This window comes from Triticum dicoccoides, chromosome 2A, assembly GCF_002162155.2.
Source record: "Triticum dicoccoides isolate Atlit2015 ecotype Zavitan chromosome 2A, WEW_v2.0, whole genome shotgun sequence".
NCBI lineage: Eukaryota > Viridiplantae > Streptophyta > Magnoliopsida > Poales > Poaceae > Triticum > Triticum dicoccoides.
Window position 1 is genome coordinate 615892821 of NC_041382.1, and position 27416 is coordinate 615920236.

Consider the following 27416-nt stretch of genomic DNA (forward strand, 5'->3'; position numbering starts at 1 on the left):
ATTGCTGCACAGAAGAGTTATGTCCTGGAAGCACCGCTGGGTGCCAGGCCTGCTGCTGATGCAACTGACGACGTTAAGAACGTCTGGCAGAGCAAAGTTGATGACTACTCTATAGTTCAGTGTGCCATGCTTTACGGCTTAGAACCGGGTCTTCAACGACGTTTTGAATGTCATGGGGCATATGAGATGTTCCAGGAGTTGAAGTTAATATTTCAAGCAAATGCCCGGATTGAGAGATATGAAGTCTCCAATAAGTTCTACAGCTGCAAGATGGAGGAGAACAGTTCTGTCAGTGAGCATATACTCAAAATGTCTGGGTATAATAATCACTTGATTCAACTGGGAGTTAATCTTCCGGATGATAGCGTCATTGACAGAATTCTCCAATCACTGCCACCAAGCTACAAGAGCTTTGTGATGAACTATAATATGCAAGGGATGAACAAGACTATTCCCGAGCTCTTCGCGATGCTGAAAGCCGCGGAGGTAGAAATCAAAAAGGAGCATCAAGTGTTGATGGTCAACAAGACCACTGGTTTCAAGAAAAGGGGCAAAGGGAAGAAGAAGGGGAACTTCAAAAGGAACGGCAAACAAGTTGCTGCTCAAGTGAAGAAACCCAAGTCTGGACCTAAGCCTGAAACTGAGTGCTTCTACTGCAAGCAGACTGGACACTGGAAGCGGAACTGCCCCAAGTATTTGGCGGATAAGAAGGATGGCAAAGTAAACAAAGGTATATGTGATATACATGTTATTGATGTGTACCTTACTAATGCTCGCAGTAGCACCTGGGTATTTGATACTGGTTCTGTTGCTAACATTTGCAACTCGAAACAGGGACTACGGATTAAGCGAAGATTAGCTAAGGACGAGGTGACGATGCGCGTGGGAAATGGTTCCAAAGTCGATGTGATCGCGGTCGGCACGCTACCTCTACATCTACCATTGGGATTAGTTTTAGACCTGAATAATTGTTATTTGGTGCCTGCGTTGAGCATGAACATTATATCTGGATCTTGTTTGATGCGAGACGGTTATTCATTTAAATCAGAGAATAATGGTTGTTCTATTTATATGAGTAATATCTTTTATGGTCATGCACCCTTGAAGAGTGGTCTATTTTTATTAAATCTCGATAGTAGTGATACACATATTCATAATGTTGAAGCCAAAAGATGCAGAGTTGATAATGATAGTGCAACATATTTGTGGCACTGCCGTTTAGGTCATATCGGTGTAAAACGCATGAAGAAACTCCATACTGATGGACTTCTGGAATCACTTGATTATGAATCACTTGGTACTTGCGAACCGTGCCTCATGGGCAAGATGACCAAAACACCGTTCTCTGGATCTATGGAGAGAGCAACAGATTTGTTGGAAATCATACATACATATGTATGTGGTCCGATGAATGTTGAGGCTCATGGCGGATATCGTTATTTCCTCACCTTCACAGATGATTTGAGCAGATATGGGTATATCTACTTGATGAAGCACAAGTCTGAAACATTTGAAAAGTTCAAAGAATTTCAGAGTGAAGTAGAAAAATCATCGTAACAAGAAAATAAAGTTTCTACGATCTGATCGTGGAGGAGAATATTTGAGTTACGAGTTTGGTTTACATTTGAAACAATGTGGAATAGTTTCGCAACTCACGCCACCTGGAACACCACAGCGAAATGGTGTGTCCGAACGTCGTAATCGTACTTTACTTGATATGGTGCGATCTATGATGTCTCTTACCGATTTACCGCTATCGTTTTGGGGTTATGCTTTAGAGACGGCCGCATTCACGTTAAATAGGGCACCATCAAAATCCGTTGAGACGACGCCTTATGAACTGTGGTTTGGCAAGAAACCAAGGTTGTCGTTTCTCAAAGTTTGGGGCTGCGATGCTTATGTGAATAAACTTCAACCAGATAAGCTCGAACCCAAATCGGAGAAATGTGTCTTCATAGGATACCCAAAGGAGACAATTGGGTACACCTTCTATCACAGATCTGAAGGCAAGATTTTCGTTGCTAAAATCGGATCCTTTCTAGAGAAGGAGTTTCTCTCGAAAGAAGTGAGTGGGAGGAAAATAGAACTTGATGAGATAACTGTATCTACTCCCTTATTGGAAAGTAGTTCATCACAAGAACCGGTTCCTGTGACAACTACACCAATTAGTGAGGAAGCTAATGATATTGATCATGAAACTTCAGATCAAGTTTCTACTGAACCTCGTAGGTCTACCAGAGTAAGATCCGCACCAGAGTGGTACGGAAATCCTATTCTGGAAGTCATGTTACTAGACCATGATGAACCTACGAACTATGAGGAAGCAATGATGAGCCCAGATTCCGCAAAATGGCTAGAGGCCATGAAATCTGAGATAGGATCCATGTATGAAAACAAAGTATGGACTTTGGTTGACTTGCCCGATGATCGGCAAGCCATTGAGAATAAATGGATCTTTAAGAAGAAGACTGACGCTGATGGTAATGTTACTGTCTACAAAGCTCGACTTGTTGCAAAAGGTTTTCGACAAGTTCAAGGGGTTGACTACGATGAGACTTTCTCACCCGTAGCGATGCTTAAGTCTGTCCGAATCATGTTGGCTATTGCTGCATTTCATGATTATGAAATTTGGCAAATGGATGTCAAGACTGCATTCTTGAATGGATTTCTAGAAGAAGAGTTGTATATGATGCAACCTGAAGGTTTTGTTGATCCAAAAGGTGCTGACAAAGTGTGCAAGCTCCAACGTTCCATTTATGGACTGGTGCAAGCATCTCGGAGTTGGAATAAACGTTTTGATAGTATGATCAAAGCATATGGTTTTATACAGACTTTTGGAGAAGCCTGTATTTACAAGAAAGTGAGTGGGAGCTCTGTAGCATTTCTAGTTTTATATGTTGATGACATATTATTAATTGGAAATGATATAGAATTTCTGGATAGCATAAAGGGATACTTGAATAAAAGTTTTTCTATGAAAGACCTCGGTGAAGCTGCTTACATATTGGGCATCAAGATCTATAGAGATAGAGCAAGACGCTTAATAGGACTTTCACAAAGTACATACCTTGACAAAATTTTGAAAAAGTTCAAAATGGATCAGGCAAAGAAAGGATTCTTGCCTGTGCTACAAGGTGTGAAGTTGAGTTAAACTCAATGCCCGACCACAGCAGAAGATAGAGAGAAAATGAAAGATGTTCCCTATGCTTCAGCCATAGGCTCTATCATGTATGCAATGCTGTGTACCAGACCTGACGTATGCTTAGCAATAAGCTTGGCAGGTAGGTACCAAAGTAATCCAGGAGTGGATCACTGGACAGCGGTCAAGAACATCCTGAAATACCTGAAAAGGACTAAGGATATGTTTCTCGTATATGGAGGTGACAAAGAGCTAGTCATAAATGGTTACGTCGATGCAAGCTTTGATACTGATTCGGACGATTCTAAATCGCAGACCGGATACGTGTTTTTATTAAACGGTGGAGCTGTAAGTTGGTGCAGTTCTAAACAAAGCGTCGTGGCAGGATCTACATGTGAAGCGGAGTACATAGCTGCTTCTGAAGCAGCAAATGAAGGAGTCTGGATGAAGGAGTTCATTTCCGATCTAGGTGTCATACCTAGTGCATCGGGACCAATGAAGATCTTCTGTGACAATACTGGTGCAATTGCCTTGGCAAAGGAATCCAGATTTCACAAGAGGACCAAGCACATCAAGAGACGCTTCAATTCCATTTGGGACCAAGTCCAAGTGGGAGACATAGAGATTTGCAAGATACATACGGATCTGAATGTTGCAGACCCGTTGACTAAGCCTCTCTCACGAGCAAAACATGATCAGCACCAAGACTCCATGGGTGTTAGAATCATTACTATGTAATCTAGATTATTGACTCTAGTGCAAGTGGGAGACTGAAGGAAATATGCCCTAGAGGCAATAATAAAGTTATTATTTATTTCCTCATATCATGATAAATGTTTATTATTCATGCTAGAATTGTATTAACCGGAAACATGATACATGTGTGAATACATAGACAAACATATAGTCACTAGTATGCCTCTACTTGACTAGCTCATTAATAAAAGATGGTTATGTTTCCTAACCATTGACATGTGTTGTCATTTGATTAATGGGATCACATCATTAGGAGAATGAGGTGATTGACATGACCCATCCCGTTAGCTTAGCACTTGATCGTTTAGTATTCTGCTATTGCTTCCTTCATGACTTATACATGTTCCTGTAACTATGAGAATTGTGTAACTCCCGTTTACCGGAGGAACACTTTGGGTACTACCAAACGTCACAACGTAACTGGGTGATTATAAAGGAGTACTACAGGTGTCTCCGAAGGTACATGTTGAGTTAGCATAATTCGAGATTAGATTTTGTCACTCCGATTGTCGGAGAGGTATCTCTGGGCCCTCTCGGCAATGCTCATCACCTAAGCCTTGCAAGCATGTAACTAATGAGTTAGTTATAAGATGAAGTATTACAGAACGAGTAAAGAGACTTGTCGATAACGAGATTGAAATAGGTATTGGATACCGACGATCGAATCTCGGACAAGTAACATACCGATGACAAAGGGAACAACGTATGTTGTTATGCGGTTTGACCGATAAAGATCTTCGTAGAATATGTAGGAACCAATATGGGCATCCAGGTCCCGCTATTGGTTATTGACCAGAGATGTGTCTCAGTCATGTCTACATCGTTCTCGAACCGTAGGGTCCGCACGCTTAAGGTTTCGATGACAGTTATATTATGAGTTTATGTATTTTGATGTACCAAAGGTTGTTCGGAGTCCCGGATATGATTACGGACATGACGAGGAGTCTCGAAATGGTCGAGACATAAAGATTGATATATTGGACGGATATATTTGGACACCGGAAAGGTTCCGGAGAAGTTTGGAGCCCCGGGAGGTTACCGGAACCCCCCGGGAGGTATATGGGCCTTATTGGGCCCATGTAGGAGGAAGAGAGAAGGAGCAAGGGAGGGGGGCGCGCCCCCCAAGCCCAATCCGAATTGGGGAGGGGGGCCGGCCCCCCCTTTCCTTTCTCCTTCCCCCTCTTCCTATTACTACTACTAGTACTACTTCCTAATACTAGTACTCTTTCCTTCCCCATCCAAATAAGATAAGGAAAAGAGAGGGAAACCTACTTGGAGTAGGTTTCCCCCTCCTCATGGCGCGCCCCCCCTAGGGCCGGCCACCTCCTCCCTCCCTCCTTTATATACGGGGGTAGGGGGGCACCCTAGAACACACAAGTTGATCATTGATCGTTCCTTAGCCGTGTGCGGTGCCCCCCTCCACGATATTACACCTCGGTCATATTGTAGCGGTGCTTAGGCGAAGCCCTGCAACAGGAGAACATCAAGATCGTCACCACGCCGTCGTGCTGACGGAACTCCCCCTCGGCGCCTCTGCTGGATCGCAGATCGAGGGTGCGTCATCGAGCTGTACGCGTGTCAAGAACTCGGAGGTGCCGGAGTAACGGTACTTGGATCGGTTGAACCGGAGGACGTACGACTACTTCCTCTACGTTGCGTCAACGCTTCCGCTTCGGTCTACGAGGGTACGTAGACAACACTCTCCCCTCGTTGCTATATCATCACCATGATCTTGCGTGTGCGTAGGAAATTTTTTGAAATTACTATGTTCCCCAACATACCCGAGATCCGCCGGTTTTGACACCGACATTGGTGCTTTCATTGAGAGTTCCTCTGTGTCGTCGCCATCAGGAAGGATGCCTCGCCCCATCTTTAAAGGCGGCACCGTTGCTAAGGTATCTTTGGCTGTCGGCCAAACCCTCCGGCTAGGTGGTTTTCTTATGACCGCCTGTTCGGCTTCTGCGCCAACGATGACCTCTCGAGCCATCGAAAACAATCTTCATGTCATCTTGGAACTCGCCGAGCAGTTAGATCCAATGGAGCTCTCCTCCATAAACGAGCTCTTGGATCGCATCGCCGCCTTGGGAGTCGCTACAGATTACGACCAGATTGGGCCTAAGCCCGATCTAAGAGAGATTAACTCTCCCCAAGTCACCCATCACGTTGCCGTGGTAGAGGGACAGTGCGGCGACCCCTCATCTATCTTAAGGACTAGCTACGTACAGATTCCCGATCCCTCCAAGCCGGATACCCGCGGAGGGGAGGATATCACTCAAGACCTAAACTTAGAGTCAGGCGATGGACTGGATTCATTGGATAACATCCAGGAATCCAAATTTTTCGAGTTCGGAAATTCCTCGGCCTCTGAGCCTCAGATGGGGTGAGGCTTCGGATTTAATTCCACCCACCCACCCGAACATAAGCGATCTATCCCAAATCAGGCAAGAGCCCGAAGAAACAGTACATCATTATAGGCCAGATTCCTCCTGGTTAGGAACAGGATAAGGGACTACCGCGAGGAAGACGCAATCTCACTCTTCTGCAATAATTGCACGGACAAGGGAATCCTCAACGCCATAAGTCGCCGTGATATTACACGCTTCGCTGACTTGGCGTCCATTGTACGAAAGTACTATGCGATGGAAAGCGCCTGGAAAACCAAAATAAAATTTTGGGACAATCCGGCCCTGAACACAAACCCAGTCTGAAATAAAAGGGTGCATCATCGCCAGACACCCGGGTCAAACAGCAAAAAGCAAAAACCCTCTATAGGGCATGGAACCATATTAGAAGGATGGCTTAATGGACCCTATAAAATTCACAGTACAGAGGACGCCACACCAACTCACAGCCTTAGAGCATGTTGGATACTCCGGCAGGTGGCCAAAATTGGCGAAGATCTCCTAATTCCGGAGGCCACAGAAAGCCACCCCAGAGACACCAATACGGTATTAACAGTCTCCGAGACTTTCGCATCAAATAACATGCGAAAAAGGACACTCCGCAGCCTTGCCGAAGTCTACCAAGTAGCAACGATAAACCCATGGAGTGACACGGCTATTACCTTTAACGCCAGTGATGAACCTAAATTCCGAACAGCCCGAGTACCAGCCGCATTGGTCCTCAATCCAATAGTGGACAACTTTCGTCTTACCAAGGTACTCATGGACGGCGGCAGCGGATTGAACCTCATTTATGAGGAAACCCTACAAAAAATGGAAATAGACTGGAACTGCATTGAGCGAAGCAGCACAACCTTTAGAGGAATAATCCCCAATCGGGAAGCGCGCTGTACAGGAAAAATCACACTAGATGTGGTGTTCGGCACGCCGTATAATTACAGGTCCGAAGAGGTCACGTTCCATGTGGCTCCGTTCAGCAGCGGTTATCACGCTCTGCTAGGGCGGGAAGCGTTTACAATCTTCCAAGCAATACCCCATTACGGGTACATGAAGCTCAAGATGCCCGGGCCCAACAGGATCATCACTCTCGCTAGTGATCCGGACATATCACTCCGCGCCGAAAACAAGACAGCTGCACTGGCCCTCGAGGCACTATCCGAAGCCCTAGCGGCTGAGGAACTGACTGCGCTACGCTCCACGGTGAATAGGGATGATGTGGTACTTGACAAAAGATCCAAGTCCACCTCTTTTAAACCGGCGGACGAAATAGTCAAATTCCAGGTCCATCCAACAGACCCCAATAAACAGCTTCCATCGGGGCACAGTTAAACCCTGATGTAGATGCCGCACTGCGAGAGTTCCTACGAGAGAACTGGGACATTTTTGCCTGGCACCCTTCAGACATGCCAGGAATCCCACGCAGGCTGGCCGAGCACAGCTTAAATATCCAAAAAGGATTCAAACTTGTCAAGCAAGCTCTTCGGCGTTTTCCGAACCTAAGAGACAGGCCATGGGAGGGGAGCTAGCAAAGCTATTGGAGGCCGGATTCATCAGAGATATAAAACATCCGGACTGGCTAGCAAACCTGGTGATGGTACCAAAGAAGGACAAATCATGGCGCCTGTGCGTTGATTTTAAAGACCTTAAGAAGGCTTGCCCAAAGGATCCCTTCCCCCTCCCCCACATCGATCAAATTATCGATGCTACCGCAGGACACGATTCGTTGTGTTTCCTCGATGCATATTCCGGCTATCATCAAATCAAGATGGCAGAATCAGACCAAGCCACAACGGCATTTATCACACCATACGGCCCATTCTGCTTCAACACAATGCCCTTCGGGCTCAAAAACGCTGGCGCAACATATCAGCACATGATTCAGACATGTCTGGCAAACCAGATCGGCAAAACAGTGGAGGCATATGTAGATGATGTGGTCGTCAAAACAAGACATGTCGAATCTCTAGTAGACGACTTGAGGCTCACATTTGATAACCTCCGAACATACGACATCAAGCTCAACCCGGAAAAATGCGTTTTCGGCGTCCCAGCCGGAAAGCTCTTGGGCTTCATTGTATCCGGTAGAGGAATTGAAGCAAATCCAGCCAAGATCCGAGCTCTATCACAATTGGATATCCCAAAGGACCTCAAACAAATACAAAAGTTAACCAGATGCGTGGCGGCTCTAAGCCGCTTTATCTCCCGCTTGGGGGAAAAGGCCCTACCCCTTTACCGCCTCCTTCGGCGCACCGAACACTTCGAATGGACGGATGCAGCCACGGCCGGACTCGACGAAATAAAAGCCATATTGGCAACAAACCCAGTCCTGGCCGCGCCAAACATTGGCGAACCAATGCTATTGTACATTGCAGCAACACATCAGGTGGTAAGCGCAGTACTCGTCGTCGAACGAGAAACGGACGGACACAAATTCCCCCTTCAAAAGCCGGTCTATTATGTGTCCACTGTCCTCACTCCGTGCAAATCACGGTACCCGCATTATCAAAAGATTGCTTACGCAGTATTCATGGCATCCCGGAAGCTACAACACTACTTTCAAGAGTGTTCAATAACAGTAGCCCCGGAAGTACCACTTAACGATATTATAAACAACCGTGACGCAATAGGCCGGATTGCAAAATGGGCCATTGAGCTCCTCCCATTCGACATAACTTATAAACCATAGCGAGCCATTAAGTCGCAAGTTTTGGCCGACTTCGTCGCAGAATGGACGGAGGCCGAACTCCCTAAAGAGTACAACACATATTCAAATTGGATCATGCATTTCGACGGCTCCAAGATGTTGGCCGGACTAGGGGCTGGTGTCGTTTTGACGTCCCCCACAGGAGACACAGTTCAATACGTACTCCAGATTATGTACACAGACTCCAACAATGCAGCCGAATATGAGGCCCTTTTACATGGTCTCTGGATGGCAGTATCCATGGGCATTCAACGCCTAGAGGTGCGCGGGGACTCGAACCTCGCAATATCCCAAATAAATGAGACTTCGATGCCAAGGATCCAAAAATGGCAGCTTACCGCAACGTCGTCCTAAAAATGTCAGCTCGGTTCGAAGGGCTTGAATTTCACCATATAGCCCGGGAAAATAATCAGGCGGCAGATGTCCTGGCACGCATCGGCACAAAACGCGATGTAGTCCCCCCCAACATCTTCTTGGAAAGTTTGTTCAAGCCATCCGTAGTATGGGAAGGGGAGCCAAACAATAACAGCCCAGACCCAACCGCACTGCCTGACACCAAACATTCTGACACAATCGGAGGCTCTGCCAAGGAAATAACACCTTCAGCCCACGTAATAATGGCCATCATCGCCCCATGGACAGAACCATTCCTCGCCTACCTTACTAGGCAGGAACTCCCCGAGGACCAAAATGAGGCACGCTGCATAGTGCGGCGATCCAAAGCCTACAAAGTCCATGAGGGAGAGATTTATAAGAAAAGCACTACCGGAGTCCTTCAAAGGTGCATCTTCGAAGAGGAAGGGCGGAACCTCCTGGCTGAAATTCATGCCGGACTCGGCGGTCATCACGCTGCAGCTCGGTCCCTTGTTAGCAAGGCCTTCCGTACATGCTTTTATTGGCCGACGGCCCGGGCAGACGCCCAGGACTTAGTCCAACGATGTGCCGGTTGCCAACTCTTTGCAAACCAAAGCCATATGCCACCCACCGCCCTCCAAACTATCCCCATCACTTGGCCCTTCACAGTCTGGGGGCTTGACATGGTTGGACCCCTTAAAGGCGGAACCCACAAGCAAAAATACTTACTGGTCATGGTGGATAAGTTCACCAAATGGAGAGAAGCCAAGCCTGTTAAGGCGGCCGAATCTGGACCGGTGATAGACTTTATATCCGGGGTTGTACACCGTTACAACGTCCCCCACAACATCATCACTGATAACGGCACGAACTTTACGGCCGACGAGGTAAAACTCTAGTGCAAAAACATGGGCATCAAACTCGATTATGCTTTCGTCTATCACCCACAAACTAACGGCCAGGTCGAACGTGCAAATGGTCTTATCATGAGCGGCATCAAACCCAGACTAGTGCGGTCCCTTAAGGAATCTAACACGCACTGGGTTGAGGAGCTCGACTCCGTACTCTGGGGGCTGCGGACCACGCCGAATCGCACCACCGGATACACACCATTCTTTATGGTTTACGGCGCAGAGGCAATTTTGCCTTGCGACATAATTCATGACTCACCTCGAGTGCGCATGTACGAAGAAAGAGAAGTCGAGCTCGATCGGCAGGACAGTTTGGACGCATTGGAGGAGGAGCGCGATGTGGCAAAAGCCCGTTCCGCATTCTATCAACAGCAGGCTCGAAGATACCAAAGCAGAGAAGTACGGGCCAAAAATTACAACGTTGACGAATTAGTTCTACGCCTGCCGGACAAGAAAAAGGACAAACTCAAGCCCAAGTGGGAAGGTCCCTTCATAATTGACCAAGTCCTGACTGGTGGAGCGTACCGCCTGCGAGATGCATCGGATAACCGACTCGAGCCGAACCCATGGAATGTAGCCCGTCTCCGAAGATTCTATGCCTAGCGCCGGACTCTGTGTTCGTCTCCTTCCTCTGTCCATTTTTTATATAATGTCTGTCTTACATTTCTCTCCTTCTCCCCTTCCTTTCTCTTATAGCCTTTAAAGGCTCATCAACTGACGTGCTATTTGCACTCATTAAACCTGGGGGCTTCTTTTAATAGAAGCTTATTTATACGGGCTTCATGCCCAACACATGTGTTACACTTCCGCATGTACCTTTTATTTCACAATTATATGCATCGATATGACTTAAGTTTTGGCCAAGCTGGGTTGCCTGGCTCCTGTGCTTACCCCTACGTTCCCGATTATTCGGCAAGGCGGTAAAGGGAGCACCTCTGCGATTGTTACTGCCGGATCAGCCGGATGTGTACCTCAGACTGGGTGAAGCCGAAAGCTAGCGTTCTTAAGGGAATATTCGGTCGGTGACCTAAAAGATGATCTTTTCACTTATTTATTTATGCGCCCCCAGATGCTTTTTCCTGTGTCTTTCTCGCAGAATGGGCATGCACTTTAGGGCATGCCTCCCAGGGAAAGGAACCCCTAACAGAACTATTCTCCCCGGAAGATGTTTCTTACTAACCATGTAATATAACATAACTAGTCAGGCACTTGTCTGTTCACGCACTAATGACCCCTACGCCTGGTCTCCATGCATTCCCCGGTTCTTATATAACCGCATGGGAATTCGGACACACTCTGGACCGTCAGGTCCCGAGGCTGAAGCGAAAAGGTCGGCCATGACAAACGATCTACAATCCGGCTAGAAGGCATTATAAATGTCAATTAAATTACATAGTCATTCTGACTGATTGTATTCCTCTTCAATACCATCTAACAGGCTGTCTAATTTACAGTCCTACTGGGAATACTTTGCGGCCAATTCTACTTGCCTGTACACTAAGCTTACAGGGATCTCCTTCCCATCAGGCCCCATAGGACCGACCTCGGCCATGTGGTTGGGGTCAGCCTTTGTGTATCGCGTCTTCACCATGGCCCAGGCCTCCCTAGCGCCTTGACGGCAGGCCGATATCTTCCACAATCGGAAGCGCCGCCGTGCTCCCTTTAGCTTCTCCACAAGCTCTCCAAGACCTTCGGGCATGGAGATGGATGGCCACAGGGCCTGGGCGACGCCTTGCATCGCCTGCCGAACTCGCTCGAGCAGTTGCGAGAGCTCGGGAAGAAGGTCACCCGTAGAACCGGGCATCTCCTCTGCAGGACGACCTGTTAGCACACCTACAGACATTACTTAGTCGACTTCCCCGCCGAACATTTTTTCAAAGGTTCGTTCAAGCACTTACTAAACATGCCGCGCCGAAGCCACTGATTCTCCTTAACGGAGTTTGACAGCTGGGCACGAACATCTTTCAGTTTGACGCCCAGCTTGGTGTTGGCATCTTGGAGATCGTTCTTCTCCCGCCTCACCTTTGTCAGCACCTTCTCACCAGCCTTCAACTGGCGTAGGAGGTGTTGCCTTTCCGGATTCAATCCGGCGCCATCTGCAATTTCATTTGTCAGATTCGCACCCATGTCGTGCTTCGCAAAATACTTATCTTTCGAAGTGTATGTTACCAGAGGGGGTCTCCTTGGGCTCCCCTGCCGCGGCTAGTGCGGCCTCAAGTTGGGCTGTGCACTCTTCCAGCTCCTTGGACAGTAGGGAATTCTTTTCTGTAAGAACCTGCATAACAAATGATCCTTAAATCAGTTATTCTAACTGTTTCAAGTCTCAGGGGCTACTGGTATATATATATATATATATATATATATATATATATATATATATATATATATATATATATATATATATATATATATATAATTACCAAAATTTTCTTACCCGTATGTCTTTTACATATTGCTCCGTGGCTCTGGCTAGACCATTTTGAGCGGCACGGAGGTACGCATCTCCCGAATTGAAGGCATCTAATGCCTCTTGGGAGAAACAAGCATCACAGAGACTTGTCCGGCGAAGCCTGTGGTTCATGGTACTCTCCACCTCAGAATGGGTGGCAGACAGCCTGTCCACATCCTCCGTCGGAGGAGCGTCCGGTGCGCGCCTTGTGTTCGCCTCCGCCTCCGGACCAGGCTTTGGAGCCTGGCTGGTGGAGGCGCGATTGGCAGCCTCTCCGGATATAGTCCGGCGGGGTCTCTTTGTCCTGAAGAGAGCACGAGTGTTAATATGCCTTGCAGGTATAACACCTGGGATAAGGGGCGCGCCATACCTTTGCGCTGATGCCTCGGTCCGGACTGCACCTCTTTTCTGCCCACGGGGCCCTGCGGCCCCTCGTTGGTTTGTCACCGCAGGTTCGGCCTCCCGTCTCAAAAACCTCCCCTGCAAAGCTTGGTTGTAATCAGGAAACTGAAAACGCGAGAGGGCGGACCCCTATTTGGGGTACTAGGACTTTGATCTCAGTTACCTGGGAGGCCGGGATTAGCCCTGGGTAATCGGCCATAATGGCCACCAAGGCGTTGCCCTTGCTCAATTGATGGAACACTCCATCAATCAGCTCCACAGATAAGTCCGGATCCTCTTAAGAGGCCGGGTCGAGGGACCGTCCTGGGTCCTCGGGTTGTGGAGGAGGGCTGTTTATTTCTTTAACAGCCTGGCGCAGTTCCTGCGTTGAAGTCGTTAGACTGAATATTTAACAATGGGAATATAAAACGAATGGGCAGGTAAATGTGGCCACTTACCCAGCTTGGGGGATTGTACATAGAAAATCCACCCTTTGGGTCGACGCGGAGAAAGTCCTCCTCTTCTCCCTTGTACAAAGCGGACAAGGTCTTTGTTAGAGCCGCAGCCGAATCCGGCCCCTTACGGCCGTAGCGGGTGGCGTCATCCTCCCTGTTGAAGTCCCACATGGGGTGGCCTCTATACTGTAGCGACTACACCCCTCGCATGATGCATGCGGCCATGACCCCGATCATGGTCAGTCCGGAATGAGCTAATAATCTTATCCGACCCATCAGGTAACGGACCTCCTTGTCACTTTCCCTCTGAGGGCTCCGTGGACGCCAACTTAGGCTCTTCTTTAGTGTAGCACTGTCGAACTCAGGGAGGCCGGTCCGGACAGGATCCAGCAGCGGGACGTCCTCTATGTAAAACCATTCCGAAGGCCAGTCCTCGGACGCCTTCTTCGGGATTCCGGATAGATATCCGGTCCCGGCGTTGCGCCACAGTTCAGCTCCGCCCACTTGATATATTGACCCCTTCTGAGAACGGGGCACAAGGCAGAATAGCTCTTTCCACAGCCCGAAATGAGCCTCAACACCCAAGAATAGCTCACAGAGGGCTACGAAGCCTGCGATATGCAATACAGAGGCAGGCGTAAGATTGTGTAGCTGGAGGCCATAGAACTCCAGGAGCATCCGGAGAAACGGGTGGATTGGAAATCCGAGCCCCCTTATTAAATAAGGGACGAGGCATACCCACTCTCCTTTGGAGGGACAAGGGGCACTCTCCGCTTGCTCTCCGCCATTATAGATGGCAAGACCGGCTCGAACTGGGACCATATAGGCCGGGGGGAGAAATCCCTTGGTCTGGAGCGTCACTAGCTCGCTATGCGGGATGGAGCATCTCTCCCAATATCCAGACTGAGGGCTGGAAGGGCGAAAGGAGGAGTTGCGACAGCTGGCCATGGTGGTATGGACCTTTGTCGGATGCGCTCTGATGAACACTCGCGAGGGGGAGAAGGTGTGGTTTGGATCTAAATCCTCGTCCCCTTAAATGGGCGGCTCATTTACGCGACTAGGGGTGTGGATGTAAAAACACTCAAACTTTTCATATTCGTTTGACACGTGGGAGACGGCCATTATTGGGCATAGAAGACAAGGAGTGCAACATTTACAAGAAGCCGGACTTTATTCAACAAGTACACGAAATTTGGAGGAGAACCCGCCTTGCAATGCCAAAGACAATCTACGCGCCAGACTCATCGTCATTGAAGCCTGGTTCGGGGGCTACTGAGGGAGTCCTGGATTAGGGGATGTCGGATGGCCGGACTATACCTTCAGCTGGACTCCTGGACTATGAAGATACAAGATTGAAGACTTCGTCCCGTGTCCGGAAGGAACTTTCCTTGGCGTGGAAGGCAAGCTTGCCGATACGGATATGTAGATCTCCTACCATTGTAACCGACTTTGTGTAACCCTAACCCTCTCTGGTGTCTATATAAACCAGAGGGTTTTAGTCCGTAGGACAACATACAGAACAACAATCATACCATAGGCTAGCTTCTAGGGTTTAGCCTCTCCGATCTCGTGGTAGATCTACTCTTGTACTACCCATATCATCAATATTAATCAAGCAGGACGTAGGGTTTTACCTCCATCAAGAGGGCCCGAACCTGGGTAAAACTTCGTGTCCCTTGCCTCCTGTTACCATCCGGCCTAGACGCACAGTTCGGGACCCCCTACCCGAGATCCACCGGTTTTGACACCGACAAGCACCAATAGTATAGCAATTATAATATTCTTCCAAGCAAGTGCCAAAAAGATTTTCAAGATCATAAGAAGTCTCATTATCTTCCCAATCATAATCATCACAACAAGCAATAGGCATAACGAGATCATCATCAAGTGTATCATTTTCATGAGGCACAACAATAATAGGAGCAACTTTATTTGGGAGAGATACCTTTTTGCCTCTCTTCCTTTTTCTTTTCTTCTTCTTCACCACATCATGTGTGGGTTCAATCCTCTTTTTGGAGCTCCTTATTAATGAGATTGGTTGAATAGAGGGCTCCTCTTCGTTACCTGATTCATCATAAGAAATAATAGGAGAATATTGGGAAGTCTCTTCCCTTTCGTTAGCATTCTCTTCATCTTATATTTCTTTTCTTTTCTTTATGTAATTGGCAATATAAGGATTTTGAATGCAATTCACCGCGCAATACATATAAATTTCCTCTAGATCAAAATGAAGAACTTTATCAAGGGCAAATTTTGGAATATCCTTAGTTCTATGTTTAATTTCTTCATAACCCAAGAGCAAACTAGGTTCATTATGATGTGCAAGGGAAATCAAGTCATCACAATTTTTGGACACGATACGCTCATGAAACAATTTGCATTGGGTACTAAAATGATCACGTTCATTGTAAAGTTCACAAGTAGGGCTAAGAAAAGATAAATTTTTAGAACATTCATCTAGCTCTTCTTGCAACAATTTGGTTTCTAAGTACTTATGCCTCTTGCAATATCTATCTTCCCTATTTGGTGTGTACTTGCAAACCCAGTCTACTCCACAAAAATTGACATGTTTATAGGAGGAATTTTCATCATAACTAGTGCAATCATCATTAGCATCATGGATATTCAAAGAATTCGTACTAACAACATTGCAATCATGCTCATCATTCAAATATTTAGTGCCAAACATTTTAGAGATCTCTTCTTCTAGCACTTGAGCACAATTATCCTTTCCATCATACTCACGAAAGATATTAAAAAGATGAAGCGTATGAGACAAACTCAATTCCATTTTTTTGTAGTTTTCTTTTATAAACTAAACTAGTGATAAAACAAGAAACTAAAAGACTCGATTGCGAGATCTAAAGATATACCTACAAGCACTAACCTACCCGGCAACGGCGCCAGAAAAGAGCTTGATGTCTACTACACAACCTTCTTCTTGTAGACGTTCTTGGGCCTCCAAGTGCAGCGGTTTGTAGGACAGTAGCAAATTTCCCTCAAGTGGATGACCTAAGGTTTATCAATCCGTAGGAGGCGTAGGATGAAGATGGTCTCTCTCAAGCAACCCTGCAACCAAATAACAAAGAGTCTCTTGTGTCCCCAACACACCCAATACAATGGTAAATTGTATAGGTGCACTAGTTCGGCGAAGAGATGGTGATACAAGTGGTATATGGATAGTAGATAATGGTTTTTGTAATCTGAAAATATAAAAACAGCAAGGTAACTAATGATAAAAGTGAGCGTAAACGGTATTGCAATGTGTTGAAACAAGGCCCAGGGTTCATACTTTCGCTAGTGTAAGTTCCTTCAACAACACTAACATAATTGGATCACATAACTATCCCTCAACATGCAACAAAGAGTCACTCCAAAGTCACTAATAGCAGAGAACAAACAAAGAGATTATGGTAGGGTACGAAACCACCTCAAAATTATTCTTTCCAATCAATCCGTTGGGCTATTCCTCTAAGTGTCACAAACATCCCTAGAGTTCGTACTAGAATAACACCTTAAGACACAAATCAACCAAAACCCTAATGTCACCTAGATACTCCAATGTCACCTCAAGTATTCGTGGGTATGATTATACGATATGCATCACACAATCTCAGATTCATCTATTCAACCAACACAAAGGACCTCAAAGAGTGCCCCAAAGTTTCTACCGGAGAATCACGACGAAAACGTGTGCCAACCCCTATGCATAGGTTCATGGGCGGAACCCGCAAGTTGGTCACCAAAACATACATCAAGTGAGTCACGTGATATCCCATTGTCCCCACAGATATCCACGGCAAGACATACATCAAGTGTTCTCAAATCTTTAAAGACTCAATCCGATAAGATAACTTCAAAGGGGGAACTCAATTCATTACAAGAGAGTAGAGGGGGGAAGAAACATCATAGGATCCAAATATAATAGCAAAGCTCGCGATACATCAAGATCGTATCATCTCAAGAACACAAGAGAGAGAGAGATCAAACACATAGCTACTGGTACATACCCTCAGCCTCGAGGGAGAACTACTCCCTCCTCATCATGGAGAGCGCCGGGATGATGAAGACGGCCACCAGAGAGGGATTGCCCCCTCCGGCAGGGTGCCGGAACGGGTCTAGATTGGCTTTTGGTGGCTACGGAGGCTTCTGGCGGTGGAACTCCCGATCTATTGTGCTCCTGGAAGTTTTACGATACGTAGGTATATATGGGTACAAGGGGTACATCGATGGACCGAAGGGGGGGCACGAGGTAGGGGGCGCGCCCCAGGGGGGTGGGCGTGCCCCCTACCCCCGTGAGCACCTCCTTCATCTTCTGACGTAGGGTCCAAGTCTATCCGGTAGGTTTCCTTCCAAAAATAACTTCTCCAGTTGATTTCGTTCCGTTTTGACTCCGTTTGATATTCCTTTTCCTCGAAACACTGAAATAGGTATAAAACAACAAATCTGGGTTGGGTCTTCGGTTAATAGGTTAGTCCCAAAAATAATATAAAAGTGGAAAATAAAGCCCAATATTGCCCAAAACAGTAGATAATATAGCATGGAGCAATCAAAAATTATAGATACGTTGGAGACGTATCAGCTAGCATCCAAGACAGATCAAGAAACACCAAGCCGTGTGCCGGCTACCCCGTCCCCTCTAGTTTATCCTCCGTCATAGTTTTCGTGGTGCTTAGGCGAAGCCCTGCGGAGATTGTTCTTCACCAACACCATCACCACACCGTCGTGCTGCCGGAACTCATCTACTACTTAGCCCTTCTTGCGGGATCGAGAAGGCGAGGACGTCATCGAGTTGAACGTGTGCTGAACGCGGAGGTGTCGTACGTTCGGTACTTGATCGGGACGGAACGTGAAGGTGTACGACTACATCAACCGCGTTGATAAACGCTTCCGCTTATGGTCTACGAGGGTACGTAGACAACACTCTCCCCTCTCGTTGCTATGCATCACCATGATCCTGCGTGTGCGTAGGAATTTTTTTGAAATTACTACGTTCCCCAACATTTTTCATTATAGAACTTGGCTTGTATGTTCCGATGATGGCCTTCCTCGAAATGCCCTAGGTCTTCGTGAGCAAGCTAGTTGGATGCACACCCACTTAGTTTCTTTTTGAGCTTTCATACACTTATAGCTCTAGTGCATCCGTTGCATGGCAATCCCTACTCACTCACATTGATATCTATTGATGGGCATCTCCATAGCCCGTTGATACGTCTAGTTGATGTGAGACTATCTTCTCCTTTTCTTCTTCTCCACAACCACCATTCTATTCCACCTATAGTGCTATGTCCATGGCTCATGGTCATGTATTGCGTGAAGATTGAAAAAGTTTGAGAACATCAAAAGTATGAAACAATTGCTTGGCTTGTCATCGGGGTTGTGCATGATTAAATACTTTTGTGATGAAGATAGAGCATAGCCAGACTATATGATTTAGTAGGGATAACTTTCTTTGGCCATGTTATTTTGAGAAGACATGATTGCTTTGTCAGTATGCTTGAAGTATTACTATTTTTATGTCAATATTAAACTTTTATCTTGAATCTTTCGCATCTGAACATTCATGCCACAATAAATAAAATTACATTGAGAAATATGCTAGGTAGCATTCCACATCAAAATTTCTGTTTTTATCATTTACCCACTCGAGGACGAGCAGGAATTAAGCTTGGGGATGCTTGATAATTATATATAATTTTTGATTATTCCATGCTATTATATTATCTGTTTTGGATGTTAATGGGCTTATTTACACACTTTTATATTATTTTTGGGACTAACCTACTAACCCAAGGCCCAGTGCAAATTGCTGTTTTTTTTGCTTATTTCAGTGTTTCGCAGAAAAGGAATATCAAACGGAATCCAAACGGAATGAAACCTTCGGGAGAGTTACTTTTGGAACAAACGTGATCCAAAGGACTTGGAGTGGACATCAAGGAATCAACGAGGAGGCCACGAGGCAGGGAGGCGCGCCTGCCCCCCTGGGGGCGCTCCCCACCCTCATGGGCCCCTCGTGGCTCCACCGACCTACTTCTTCCTCCTATATATGTCCACATACCCCGAAAACATCCAGGAGCACCACAAAACCCTATTTCCACCGCTGCAACCTTCTGTACCCAAGAGATCCCATCTTGGGGCCTTTTCCGGAGCTCTGTCGGAGGGGGATCGATCATGGAGGGCTTCTACATCAACACCATAGCCTCTCCGATGATGTGTGAGTAGTTTACCTCAGACCTTCGGGTCCATAGTTGTTAGCTAGATGGCTTCTTCTCTCTCTCTTTGGATCTCAATACAAAGTTCTCCTCGATCTTCTTGGAGAAGTATTTGATGTAACTCTTTTTTCGGTGTGTTTGTCGAGATCCGATGAATTGTAGGTTTATGATCAAGATTATCTATGAACAATATTTGATTCTTCTCTGAAATATTTTATGCATGATTTGTTATCTTTGCAAGTCTCTTAGAATTATCAGTTTGGTTTGGCCTACTAGATTGATCTTTATTGCAATGGGAGAAGTGCTTAGCTTTGGGTTCAATCTTGTGGTGTCCTTTCCCAGTGACAGCAGGGGCAACAAGGCACATATTGTATTGTTGCATCAAGGATAAAAAGATGGGGTTTATATCACATTGCTTGAGTTTATCCCTCTACATCAAGTCATCTTGCCTAATGCGTTACTCTATTCTTATGAACTTAATACTCTAGATGCATGCTGGATAGCGGTTGATGTGTGGAGTAATAGTAGTAGATGCAGAATCGTTTCGGTCTACTTGTCGCGGACGTGATGTGTATGTACATGATCATGCCTAGATATTCTCATAATTATGCACTTTTCTATCAATTGCTCGACAGTAATTTTTTCACCCACCGTAATACTTATGCTATCTTGAGAGAAGCCACTAGTGAAACCTATGGCCCCCGGGTCTATTCTCTATTATATTAATCCCCCGTCAACTAGCTATTTCTGGCACCATTTATTTTGCAATCTTTACTTTCAATCTATATCATAAAAATACCAAAAATATTTATCTTATTATTATTTTCTCTATCGGATCTCACTCTCGTAAGTGACTGTGAAGGGATTGACAACCCCTTTATCGCGTTGGTTGCGAGGTTCTTATTTGTTTGTGTAGGTACGAGGGACTTGCGTGTAGTCTCCTACTGGATTGATACCTTGGTTCTCAAAAACCGAGGGAAATACTTACGCTACTTTGCTGCATCACCCTTTCCTCTTCAAGGAAACCCAACGCAATGCTCAAGAGGTAGCAGTGGCTTTGCCACAAATAGGATGTCAACTTCATGATCATGCAAAGCATTATGACAATGATGGAGCGTTGTCATAATAAATGGAACGGTGGAAAGTTGCATGGCAATATATCTCGGAATGGCTATGGAAATGCCACAATAGGTAGGTATGGTGGCTGTTTTGAGGGAGATATAAGGAGGCTTATGTGTGATAGAGCATATCATATCACGTGGTTTGGATGCACCGGCGAAGTTCAGCAACTCCCGAGGTGAGAAAGGGCAATGCACGGTACCGAAGAGGCTAGCAATGATGGAAGGGTGAGAGTGCGTATAATCCATGGACTCAACATTAGTCATAAAGAACTCACATACTTATTGCAAAAATTTACAAGTCATCAAAACCAAGCACTAAGCGCATGCTCCTAGGGGGATAGATTGGTAGGAAAAGACCATCGCTCATCCCCGACCGCCAATCATAAGGAAAGCAATCAAACAACACCTCATGCTTCAAATTTGTCACACAATGTTTACCATACGTGCATGCTACGGGACTTGCAAACTTCAACATGTTGGTGATCGTAGCACAAATTTAAAATTTTCTACGCATCACCAAGATCAATCTATGGAGTCATATAGCAACGAGATGGAGAGGAGTGCATCTACATACCCTTGTAGATCGCGAGCGGAAGCGTTCAAGAGAACGGGGTTGAAGGAGTCGTACTCGACGTGATCCAAATCACCGATGATCCTAGCGCCGAACGGACGGGACCTCCGTGTTCAACACACGTACGGAGAGGAGATGTCTCCCGCGCCTTTATCCAGCAAGGAGGAGGGAGAGGTTGAGGAAGAGAGCTCCAACAGCAGCACGACGGCGTGGTGGTGGTGGAGCGGCAGTACTCCGGCAGGGCTTCGCCAAGCTCTTAACGGAGGAGGAGAGGTGTTGGGGAGGGGAGGGGCTGCGCCTTTGATGTGGTGTGCGGCCCTCCCCGTGCCCCTCTATTTATAAGGGAAGGAGGAAGGGGGCCGGCCCCCTCTAGATGAGATCTAGAGGGGGGGTGGCTTGCCCCCCAAGTAAGGGGGGCGCCCCCTCTAGGGTTTCCCCCCAACCCTAGGCGCATGGGCCCAAAGGGGGGATGTGCCCAGCCCACTTGGGGCTGGTTCCCTTTCCTCTACGGCCCATGAGGCCCTCCGAGAGAGGTATCCCCTCCCGGCGGACCCCCGGAACCCCTCCGGTGGCCCCAGTACAATACCGATATGCCCTCGAACCTTTCCGGTGACCGTATGACAACATCCTATATATAAATCTTCACCTCCGGACCATTCTGGAACTCCTCGTGACGTCCGGGATCTCATCCGGGACTCCGAACAACATTCGGTAATCACATACAAGTCTTCCTAATAACCCTAGCGTCATCGAACCTTAAGTGTGTAGACCCTACGGGTTCGGGAACCATGCAGACATGACCGAGACAACTCTCCGGCCAATAATCAACAGCGGGATCTGGATACCCATGTTGGCTCCCACATGTTACACGATGATCTCATCGGATGAACCACGATGTCGAGGATTCAAGCAATCCCATATACAATTCCCTTTGTCAATCGGTACGTTACTTGCCCGAGATTCGATCGTCGGTATCCCAATACCTCGTTCAATCTCGTTACCGGCAAGTCACTTTACGCGTTCTGTAACACATCATCCCATGACCAACCCTTAGTCACATTGAGCTCATTACGATGATGTCTTACCAAGTGGGCCCAGAGATACCTCTCCGTCATACGGAGTGACAAATCCCAGTCTCGATTCGCGCCAACTCAACAGACACTTTCGGAGATACCCGTAGTGCACCTTTATAGTAACCCAGTTACGTTGTGATGTTTGGCACACCCAAAGTATTCCTACAGTATCCGAGAGTTGCACAATCTCATGGTCTAAGGAAAAGATACTTGACATAAGAAAAGCTTTAGCAGACGAACTACATGATCTTGCGCTATGCTTAGGATTAGGTCTTGTCCATCACATCATTCTCCTAATGATGTTATCCCGTTATCAATGACATCCAATGTCCATGGTCAGGAAACCGTAACCATCTATTGATCAACGAGCTAGTCAACTAGAGGCTCACTAGGCACATGTTGTGGTCTATGTATTCACACATGTATTACGATTTCCGGATAACACAATTATAGCATGAACAATAGACAATTATCATGAACAAGGAAATATAATAATAACCATTTTATTATTGCCTATAGGGCATATTTCCAACTGTCTCCCACTTGCACTAGAGTCAATAATCTAGTTACATTGTGATGAATCGAACACCCATAGAGTTCTGGTGTTGATCATGTTTTGCTCGAGGAAGAGATTTAGGTAACGGATCTGCGACATTCAGGTCCGTATGCACTTTACAAATATCTATGTCTCCATTTTGAACATTTTCACGAATGGAGTTGAAGCGACGCTTGATATGCCTGGTCTTCCTGTGAAACCTGGGCTCCTTGGCAAGGGCAATAGCTCCAGTGTTGTCACAGAAGAGAGTCATCGGGCCCGACACATTGGGAATAACTCCTAGGTCTAATGAACTCCTTCACCCAGATTGCTTCTTGTGCTGCCTCTGAGGCTGCCATGTACTCCGCTTCACATGTAGATGCCGCCACGATGCTTTGCTTGTAACTGCACCAGCTGACTGCCCCACCATTCAAAATATACACGTTTCCGGTTTGTGACTTAGAGTCATCCAGATCTGTGTCGAAGCTAGCATCGACGTAACCCTTTACGACGAGCTCTTCGTCACCTCCATAGACGAGAAACATATCCTTAGTCCTTTTCAGGTACTTCAGGATATTCTTGACCGCTGTCCGGTGTTCCATGCCGGGATTACTTTAGTACCTTCCTACCAAAATTACGGCAAGGTTTACATCAGGTCAGGTACACAGCATGGCATACATAATAGACCTGATGGCCGAGGCATAGGGGACGACACTCATCTTTTCTCTATCTTCTGCCGTGGTCGGGCATTGAGCCGTGCTCAATCTCATACCTTGCAATACAGGCAAGAACCCCTTCTTGGACTGATCCATATTGAACTTCTTCAATATCTTGTCAAGGTACGTACTTTGTGAAAGGCCAATGAGGCGTCTCGGTCTATCTCTATAGATCTTGATGCCTAATATATAAGCAGCTTCTCCAAGGTCCTTCATTGAAAAACACTTGTTCAAGTAGGCCTTTATGCTTTCCAAGAATTCTATATCATTTCCCATCAATAGTATGTCATCCACATATAATATGAGAAATGCTACAGAGCTCCCACTCACTTTCTTGTAAACACAGGCTTCTCCATAAGTCTGCGTAAACCCAAACGCTTTGATCATCTCATCAAATCGAATGTTCCAACTCTGAGATGCTTGCACCAGCCCATAGATTGAGCGTTGAAGCTTGCACACCTTGTCAGCATTCTTAGAATCGACAAAACCTTCCGGCTGCATCATATACAATTCTTCCTTAAGGAAACCATTAAGGAATGCCGTTTTGACGTCCATTTGCCATATCTCATAATCATAGAATGCGGCAATTGCTAACATGATTCGGACGGACTTCAGCTTCGCTACGGGTGAGAAAGTCTCATCATAGTCAACCCCTTGAACTTGTCTATAACCCTTAGCGACAAGCCGAGCCTTATAGATGGTCACATTACCATCCGCGTCTGTCTTCTTCTTAAAGATCCATTTATTTTCTATGGCTCGCTGATCATCGGGCAAGTCAGTCAAAGTCCATACTTCGTTTTCATACATGGATCCTATCTCAGATTTCATGGCTTCTAGCCATTTGTTGGAATCTGGGCCCGCCATTGCTTCTTCATAGTTTGAAGGTTCACCGTTGTCTAACAACATGATTTCCAGGACAGGGTTGCCGTACCACTCTGGTGCGGAACGTGTCCTTGTGGACCTTCGAAGTTCAGTAGCAACTTGATCTGTAGTTTCATGATCATCATCATTAACTTCCTTCCTAGTTGGTGCGGGCACCTCAGGAACATTTTCTTGAGCTGCGCCACTCTCCGGTTCAAGAGGCAATACTTCATCAAGTTCTACTTTCCTCCCACTTACTTCTTTCGAGAGAAACTCTTTCTCTAGAGAGGATCCATTCTTGGCAACAAAGATCTTGCCTTCGGATCTGAGGTAGAAGGTATACCCAATGGTTTCTTTAGGGTATCCTATGAAGACGCATTTTTCCGATTTGGGTTTGAGCTTTTCAGGTTGAAGTTTATTGACATAAGCATCGCATCCCCAAACTTTCAGAAAGACAGCTTAGGTTTCTTACCAAACCACAATTCATACGGTGTCGTCTTAACGGATTTCGACGGAGCCCTATTTAAAGTGAATGCGGCAGTCTCTATAGCATAACCCCAAAATGATAGCGGTAGATCGGTAAGAGACATCGTAGATCGCACCATATCTAACAGAGTGCGATTATGATGTTCGGACACACCATTATGCTGAGGTGTTCCAGGCGGCGTGAGTTGTGAAACTATTCCACATTTCCTTAAGTGCGTGCCAAATTCGTGAATCAAATATTCTCCCCCACGATCTGATCGTAATAACTTGATTTTCCTGTCACGTTGATTCTCAACCTCACTCTGAAATTCCTTGAACTTTTCAAAGGTCTCAAACTTGTGTTTCATTAAGTAGACATACCCATATCTACTCAAGTCATCAGTGAGGGTGAGAACATAACGATAGCCACCGCGAGCCTCAACACTCATTGGACCGCACACATCAGTATGTAGGATTTCCAATAAGTTGGTTGCTCGCTCCATTGTTCCGGAGAACGGAGTCTTGGTCATTTTTCCCATGAGGCATGGTTCGCACGTGTCAAATGATTCTTAATCAAGAGACTCCAAAAGTCCATCTGCATGGAGTTTCTTCATGCGTTTGACACCTATGTGACCAAGGTGACAGTGCCACAAGTATGTGGGACTATCATTATCAACCTTACATCTTTTGGCATTCACACTATGAATATGTGTAACATCACGTTCGAGATTAAATAAGAATAAACCATTGACCAGCGGGGCATGACCATAAAACATGTCTCTCATATAAATAGAACAACCATTATTCTCATATTTAAATGAGTAGCCATCTCGCATTAAACGAGATCCAGATACAATGTTCATGCTCAAAGCTGGTACTAAATTACAATTATTGAGGTTTAAAACTTATCCCATAGGTAAATGTAGAGGTAGCGTGCCGACGGCGATCACATCGACCTTGGAACCATTCCCAACGCGCATAGTCACCTCGTCCTTCGCCAGTCTCCGTTTATCCTGCAGTTCCTGTTTTGAGTTACAAATATGAGCAACTGCACCGGTATCAAATACCCAGTAGCTACTACGAGCGCGGGTTAGGTACACACCAATAACATGTATATCACATATACCTTTGGTATTGCCGGCCTTCTTATCCGCTAAGTACTTGGGGCAGTTCCGCTTCCAGTGATCATTTCCCTTGCAATAAAAGCACTCAGTCTCAGGCTTGGGTCCATTCTTTGGCTTCTTCCCGGCAGCTTGCTTACCGGGCGCGGCAACTCCCTTGTCGTCCTTCTTGAAGTTCTTTTTACCCTTGCCTTTCTTGAACTTAGTGGTTTTATTCACCATCAACACTTGATGTTCCTTTTTGATTTCCACCTCCGCTGATTTCAGCATTGAATATACCTTAGGAATTGTCTTTTCCATCCCCTGCATATTGAAGTTCATCACAAAGCTCTTGTAGCTAGGTGGGAGCGACTGAAGGATTCTATCAACGACTGCATCATCCGGGAGATTAACTCCCGGTTGAGACAAGCGGTTGTGCAACCCAGACATTTTGTCACATCCCTAGCTTCTGGTGCTGCCTGGTGTTTGCATCATGTTTAAATTTTTGAAACTTGAACTGAGGGAAATTGGAAGCCTCAAAACCCTAAATAAAAGAAGGGCAAAAACCCTAAAAATCTCATTCATTGTTCCAAAATGCTCTTCTTAAATGTTTGATAATTTTTGGCAAGGGTTCTGGTCCCAACCAAAATATTGAACATTTTTAAGGAATTATTTTTGGGACTTTGAATTTAATTCATTAGCTATTTGAATTTGAATTATATTCATATAATTAGAATATAATTTCAAATATCCCTGGAATATTTTATAAGCTTTTGGAAAAGTCCATCTAGCAAAATAAAAATATTCAGAGGAGTTTTTGGCATTGTTTGAATTATTTTAAATTCAAAACAGTGGCAAAAGAATTAAATAAAAGAAAACAGAACAGAAATTTAAAAAAAGAGAGAAGCCCAGCCACTTACCTGACTTACCTGCCTGGCCCAGCTCCTCCAGCGGCCCAGCCCACCGCCACTTCTCCCCCTGTCGTCTTCCTCCCCCTCACCCCGAAGCTGCTCGGTGGCGCGCGCGGCCACGCGCCCCGGCCACCTCCTCCCTCCCAGCCTGCCTGGATCCTCCTAGACGCCCCGGTGACGCCACGCGCCTCCCCGACCCCCCTCTTACTTCTCCCTCGCTCTCTGGACCTCCCTCCCCCTCGCTCCTCTGCTTCCCCCCCCATGACCGAGCATGCCGTCGCCGCCGCTTGGTGTTACCAC